Source organism: Montipora foliosa, chromosome 2 (assembly GCF_036669935.1).
Source record: "Montipora foliosa isolate CH-2021 chromosome 2, ASM3666993v2, whole genome shotgun sequence".
NCBI lineage: Eukaryota > Metazoa > Cnidaria > Anthozoa > Scleractinia > Acroporidae > Montipora > Montipora foliosa.
Genome location: NC_090870.1, coordinates 40,759,497 through 40,766,996, shown reverse-complemented (window position 1 = coordinate 40,766,996; position 7,500 = coordinate 40,759,497). Strand labels below are relative to the sequence as shown.

The window sequence follows — 7,500 nt, the reverse complement described above, 5'->3', positions numbered from 1 at the left end:
CAAATAGGTACGGCCCTTTAGCTGAAGCAAATCCGTTCCGATGATCTGCCATGGTCTGTCTGGAACCCCTGAGGAAATAAGGGGTTCCGCTCGGAAAGTTCGATGTTCTGCACATTTGCGGCATCCCTGAACCGTATCCTCAATCTGCCTACTAAGGCCTGGCCACCACACAGACATCTTGGCACGGCTGCCACATTTTGTGATACCCTGATGACCTTCATGCAAACGATCAAGAATCTCTATCCTCGTGCAGGATGGTATGATGACGCTGGAAGCCTTAAGAAGTAATCCACGAACTAAGGTAATTTCTCCTCTCTCACTCCAATAGCCTTTCAGTGCCTCCGGAACTCTATCTTTTTCTGGCCAGCCAATTTGGCAGTAGACTGCGAGCTAGGCACACTTCATCCTCCTCCTGGCGCTCCCTTATCTCTTCCAGTCGTCTATCACTTAGAACACTGCGCATACAGGGCTATTTCTTCTTCTTGTAAGCCCCACTGCCGCTCCTGGTTTACCGGAGCTCTTGAGAGGGTATCTGCTGTCGTCAAACTCTTGCCTGGAACATGGAAGATGGAATACTGGAATCTGAGCAGCCTCATTCGAAGACGCTGAATTCTTGGTGGCATTTCATTTAAGTTCTTTGACCCCAGGAGAGGAACTAATGGCTTGTGATCAGTTTCAATATGAAATGGCTTACCGATGAGGTAGTCCGATAACCTTTCGCATGCCCAGGTCACTGCTAGGACTTCCGTCTCGACTTGGGCGTACCTCTGTTCTGTTGGCGTCAATGACCTTGGTATGTATGCAACAGGTTTCCAACCGCCATCCTCTTGGGCTTGCGTGAGAACTCGCCAAGACCAAATGAGGAAACATCCGATGAAACCCTTGTCTCTTTGGCTGGATCATAGAGGGCTAGTGTTGGCGCAGAGACTAGTCCCTTCTTTACGTCATCAAATGCTTTCTGCTGAGCCTCAGTCCACAGCCATGCATTGTTCTTACTCAGAAGATCTCTCAGTGGCTTTGTAATGTCAGCCAGGTTTGGGATGTACTTCCCTACTTGATTGACCATGCCAAGGAACCGCCTTATTTGTGCAATGTCAGTTGGTTCCCCCATCTGTGTGACAGCTTCCACCTTAGTGGGGTCGATTTGCACTCCATCTTTGCCTATCACATGCCCCAGAAATTCCACTTTATCTGTTGAGAACTTGCACTTCTCCAGGTTAAGGGTAACATTAGCATCTGCTAACCTCTCCAGTACTGCAATCAATCTCTTATCATGCTGCTCTTGAGTCTCTCCAAACACCAAGATGTCATCAACTTGACACTCCACTCCATCTAAACCTTCGAGGATCCTCTGCATCGCTTTTTGGAAGTGCTCGGGCGCCGAAGAAATACCGAAGGGTAATCTTGTGAAACAGTACCTGCCCCATGGAGTTATGAAAGTGGTAACCAACTTTGAATTCTCACTTAACTTCCTCTGTCAACATCCACTGTTTGCATCCAGCTTAGACATAATCTTAGCACCAGACAGTTTGGCTAGAGTTTGTTCAGTCGTTGGCATTTGGTGGACCTCTCTCTGAACAGCCTTATTTAACTGGACAAAGTCACCACAAATTCTGACACTGCCATTCCTTTTGGGTACAACAACAATCGGAGAACACCACTGGGTAGGTTGATCGATCTGTTCTATCACTCCCATTTGCTCCATTCGCCCGAGTTCCTCCTTCACTTTAGGTAGTAAAGGAATAGGAATACGCCTTGGTGTAGTCAAATTAAATGGGGTAACTGAGTCATCCAGCTTGATCTTGTAAACACCATCCATGCATCCTAACCCCTGAAACAAGCTAGGGAACATCTTCTCATAGTTGCTGTCCTTGGCGTCAACAGCAGAGATTCTAGCAATTGTCCCGAGCCGGCTACACGCACGTCTTCCCAACAAGGACTGCTCAAGACCAGGAACCACATAAATTTCGTCAGCACAGCATTGCAGGTTATGCGTAAGGGATGCTGTAAATTTACCTTTGCAGAACAGTGGTACTTTGCAAGGGCCATACAATTTCTTATCGGGTAGAAGAAGCTTCCCCTGAACTGACAAAAGACCATCAGTCTTTTCTGAAATGACAGAAACATCAGCCCCACTGTCAAGCTTGACACTAACTGGGTCACCATTTACCAGAATTTCAGCTCTCCAGGGAGTTGCACGCACGCTGTCTTCACTGATCTCCCCGAGAAACTCACTGGTGTCTGGCTCTTCAGAAAACTGATCCTCGGTTCCATCTCACCAACCTGCTGGGACAGGCAAACTCGGGCATAATGTCCTTTCTTGAAACATTTAAAACAAACAGAATTAATGGCAGGGCAATTTCCTCTACAGTGATCTGCAGATGATCCACATCGTAAACAGCTGCTGACTTTTGACTTATCTCTAGCACCAGCGACACCTCCACTTTTCTTTGGTGGAAACTTCTCTGACTTTGCTCTGAATTTGGCTCCAATCGCATCGATTTCGGTGGACATCGACCGCTGACCACTTCTAATGACGTCTTGTTGTTTCTTGACTGACTCGCTTTCCCTGGCCATTTTAACAGCTTTTTCAAGAGTCAAAGTCGATTCCAACTGCATCTTTTCACTTAGAGTAGCATCCTTAACTACAACAATAATACGATCTCGAATCATTTCTTCTTTCAAGGCGCCAAAGTTGCAATGCTCGGCCAAACAATAAAACGACGTGATGAATTCCTCAGCAGTTTCGTCAGCTTGGGTTCTCTGGTTGAATTTCGCTCGCTCATAAATGACATTTCAGGAAATACTGGTCGAACTTTTCCTTTACCTTGTCGTACTTTAGTCTGTCTCCCTCATCGCCAAACATAAATGTAGTCATAACATCGTCGGTGGCATCGCCCACGGCGTAGAGCAATGTGTTTACTTGAACTTCTTCGCTTTTCTTGTGTAGATCACACGCCATCCGATATCTACCACACCGACGAATCCATTTCTCCCACTTGTCTGGCTTTTTGAAATCGAACATTTCGGGTGCAGTAATTTTGTTAGCCATGATTTCTCTGGAACAGCAGTACACTTACTTCCCGGGTTTCTTCGGATGTCGCAGCGAATAATTTCTTAAGTTCTCTTTTGAAAATATGTAGCGTCGCTCGAGTGACCTCGAAGAAGTCTCCCGTATTTTCTTCTGAGAGCCTCGGCTATCCAGCTATCTTCCCGTCAAAAGACTCAAACAACCACTTCTGACACCATGTTGAGTGAATTATCGGCGAGCGTAAACTAAAAGCAACACGACGCCATTCATTCATGAACTCAAGTGCCTTTACTCCCAGTCACGTGATCAGGTACAAAGTACAAACTATGACGATTTCAACATCACAACAAAAATGTCCACCCGGCGTCAAGTGAAGGTGGCAAAATGTCCTTTGTACAATCAAAATCGCTAGCCTGTGGACGTCACATAGAATCAAAATCCCTACCTTGGGAACAGACCTCAGGATCAAACTCCTGTGGTTAGCCCGACCCCCCCTCCCTGGGGCTTAACATTGACAGGTGCATAAATACAGCATAATTTTATATGATCAATAATTATTTAATAATTTTGTCTTAACTGCATAACTTCATATGTTTCTTCACTTTTATGTTGCAGACTGGGAGGTGCAGTGGCCTCATGGTTAGTGTGCTCGACTCCGGATCGCGTGGTCCGGGTTCGGGTCCTGGCTGGGGACATTGTGTTGTGTTCTTGGGCAAGACACTTTACTCTCACGGTGCCTCTCTCCACCCAGGTGTATAAATGGGTACCGGCGAAATGCTGGGGGAAACCCTGCGATGGACTAGCATCCCATCCAGGGGGGAGTAGAAATACTCCTAGTCGCTTCATGCTACAGTAACTGGAGATAAGCGCCGGCCTGGTGGGCCTTCTAGGCTCGTAGCGGACTTGAAATAATCCTTTACCTTCTTGCTGATAACAAATTAAATATATATAGCAGCTGAACTTCCACTCTGACTTTATTTCTTTACTAAAAATTATGTTACTAGGATAATTTTGTACTGTAGCTAGGCAAACGTAGCAGGAAAGAAGGCACTGGTGGCAACAGAGCCCTTTTCGCAATCCAGTTCAATGGGTGTTATACCAGATCTGCTCATGTGTCTTGATAGATTTCTTGTTTATGAGGGTGCTGGGATGCAAGCAAAATTAAATAATGGCCAATTTCCATTGGGTTATTTCTGGACAACAACATGACCACTGCGACTAAACGTAAACTCAAAACTCAAAGTGAGATCTCTTGACAACAATATTCAATGTTTCCATATCTCTACATGTAGTTAAAGATTTAAGATCATTCTTACCTGCCTGGCCACAAGTTATGTTCTCAACATCACAAATGACACCTGTGAATTCTGCAGGACAAATACATTCAAAATCTATTCCAGTTTGTTTGCATGTACCTCCATTTTTACAAGGTCGACTTTGGTACCAATCAATTGTACTTTCACAGTTTTGTCTAGTATAATCAGGTTTACAATAGCAGCTGTAAGTTCCTATTTCATCAACACAAGTGGCTCCATTCTGACAGGGAAATGAGAGACACTCATCTATGTGGTATTCACATCTCTGTCCAGTGAATCCTTGTGGGCATTCACATGCAAAACCATCAACTTGGTCAATGCAATTTGATCCATGTAAGCACGGACTACAATAGAAGAAACATACCAACGTGAGTAAACTGCTAAAAGACAACAAATGTTGTTAACATATTGACACCTAAAGCAGACCCAACTGATGAGTAAAAAAATAATCGTCTGGCATGATACAGAACAAAATCTACATGTACATGTATAAGTCCCATTTTCAGGAGGCAATGGGGTTTACAGGTATGACTCGTTATCAAGAGCTTGCTGACTCACAGAATAGAAATGAGCTGAAGGAAAATAACAGTCCGATGTTTCCATCTTCCATACAATAAAGCATTACGAGAAAAACCTACCTGGATTGACAATCATCAATATTGTCCGTACAGTTAATGCCAGCGTATCCAGTGTAACAGTCACACACATACTTGTTGATGCCATCTCTGCAGGATCCATTTTTACATGGGTTTGGCATACATTCATTAATATCAATTTGACAAAACTGGCCAGTGTACCCTGGGGGACACGTACAGTTGTAACTGTTAGACAGGGAGTGGCACGTTGCTCCGTGTTGGCAGAAGTTTACCAGGCAATTATCAATTAATGTTTCACAGCTTCTCCCTACCAGTCAAAAGAAAAAAGAAATAACATTTCTTTTTAATAGTGTAGGCACTCCAGGCACAGATCAAGGCAGTAGAAGATTTACACTGTATAAGGTCCAGAACCTCACTAAGCAAAAGAGAGTAAAACAGAATGCTTGCATTGTAAAGTCACCCCAACAAACATCCACACCTCGAGGTAAGGGAAAAGTACAGTAGCTCATTTGCCACAGCAGATGCTGTTCTGGAGCCCATCATTCATGGTAGGAAGTAACTGAAGAAGACATTCTACAATTTATTCAGTACCATGAAGACACCATTTGCTTCCAATTAAATGAGCAGGGTTTCAAGATCAAGTGGCCTTAATAGGAAGCCTTCACAAAGTATTCTGGATTCAAAGACCTCAACTTATTTTGTTCAATTATCTTTAATCCTTGTTTGTTATTACCATATTTACTTGTGTATAAGTTGACCTTTTATGTAATCATCAGCCCAAAAAAATTATACTCAAACAGTAACTTCACCTGTTTTCAAGCAAAAATCTAAGAAGGTGCTTTTTTTAAACTTTCAGTCAGATATAAGTATACATGTATCCTGGCTGCTTTCCAAATTAAAGGTTATCAACAAATTGCCTTTCAGAGTACAATTATGGCAACTCTCCCTGATTATCTGGGAGTCTCCTGGATAAAAACGACTTTGAACCTTTTAAAGACTTTGCAGTAGTAAGTTTTACTGCTGTAAAAGCACCTTGATCAGTAAATCACTTAGTCAATCAATATTGCAAATAAAACAACGACTTTTGGAGTGAATAAATGTGTAAACTATGTACTTAACACTCTTTGCTCTTGCAATTTCCCTTGTCACATAGCCTGTCCGCAGAACGACTGAACAATCACTGTATTTGAAGGGCTTCGATTGCAATGAAAAAACATAGCCGCCATATTGAATTCAAAACATTTTAGCCCAGGCCACTCGCACACTGTACTTCTGCATTACAGTTGAAAATACAATGTAGCACAGCAACGGCCAGTCAAAAATTCTATTGAGAACCCGGACTCAAATCACATCCCCAAGTTAAAAGAATTTCGCTTTTTTCAAACTCATTTTACCGTTTCTTCATGCATTTCTTAATCTCCGAGTTTTAAATGCATCTTGACAGAAAGTAAGCAAGATAGCTCTCTTCATCTTGTTTGTTATCCTGGCCATATAGCCGATAGTCTGATTGGATCTCTGTTTAATCAATAAAAATTCTTGACATAAATGCCCATTTCCCGCTTTGATTTGGAGAGAAATTGTTTTTAGGGGTGGGTGGGTGCTTCTTTTGAGTAGGGGAGAGAGCTGGTCATGGGGAGGAGGAGAGGGTTAGGTGGTCTGGATAAGGAAAAAGTCTCCAGATTTTAGATTTCCAGAGGTTGGCATCTCTGGAAAGTTGGTTATCAAAATGGGAGAACTTACCTTTTCCACAACTAGAGCAGAAATTGTCGCTTTCCTTGAGGCTAAATCCGCATTCTGAGCAAAACATGATGACTTCAAGACAGAAAGAAACGTTTCGGAAGAAAGCGGGAAAACGTCCAGCAGGTCGTGTAGATCGTGTCGTGTTACACCACGTACTTGGACGACCGCTGACCAAAAACCGCTGACCACCGCTTTGGCTTTTGCCGTCGCCGTGAGCGATTTGCTTTTGCCGTGAGGAATTCTGAATAGCTAGTGTCGACTGTTTTTGTTTTTGTCATGAATGTTTGTAGTTTGCCGGAAGTAATTTCAATTTGTTGTTCTGAATTTTATTTTGTCATGCATGTTTGTAGTTTGCCGGGAGTAACTTCAATTTGTTGTTCTGAATTTTATTTTGCCGTGACAGTTGTGGGCCACCGTACCAATCACTATACAGGAACCACACATACTCGTTCAGAAATGAACGGTACAAGAACGCAACTGAACTCAGTAAATGATATATATGGTCTCTGAAAGACAGGAACATTGATTATTGCATTAAATGGAGTATAGTGAAACAAGCGAGATCATATTCAAACATCAGCAAAAAATGTAATTTGTGTTTATGGTAGAAATACTTCATAATTTGTAAACCGGAAATAGCAACACTTATCACCAGAAACGAACTGACATCAAACTGCAGACACTCCAAGAAATAACTGTTAAATTAAGTAATGGTCCGGCTAAGAAGCAGGCAGAAAAACAATAGCCCGCGGCAATAGCGTCGGTTAGTTAAAATGTGCCAACATTTTTAATCAAATTAAGTTCGGCTGTTCCAATT

The 7,500-nt window shown here is 42.8% G+C and overlaps 1 pseudogene; it reads right to left on the bottom strand.

The window, feature by feature from the left end:
- Positions 1–6,756, bottom strand: part of LOC137993065 (uncharacterized) — an 11,267-nt pseudogene extending 4,511 nt beyond the window's left edge.
- Positions 6,757–7,500: the final 744 nt, after the last annotated feature.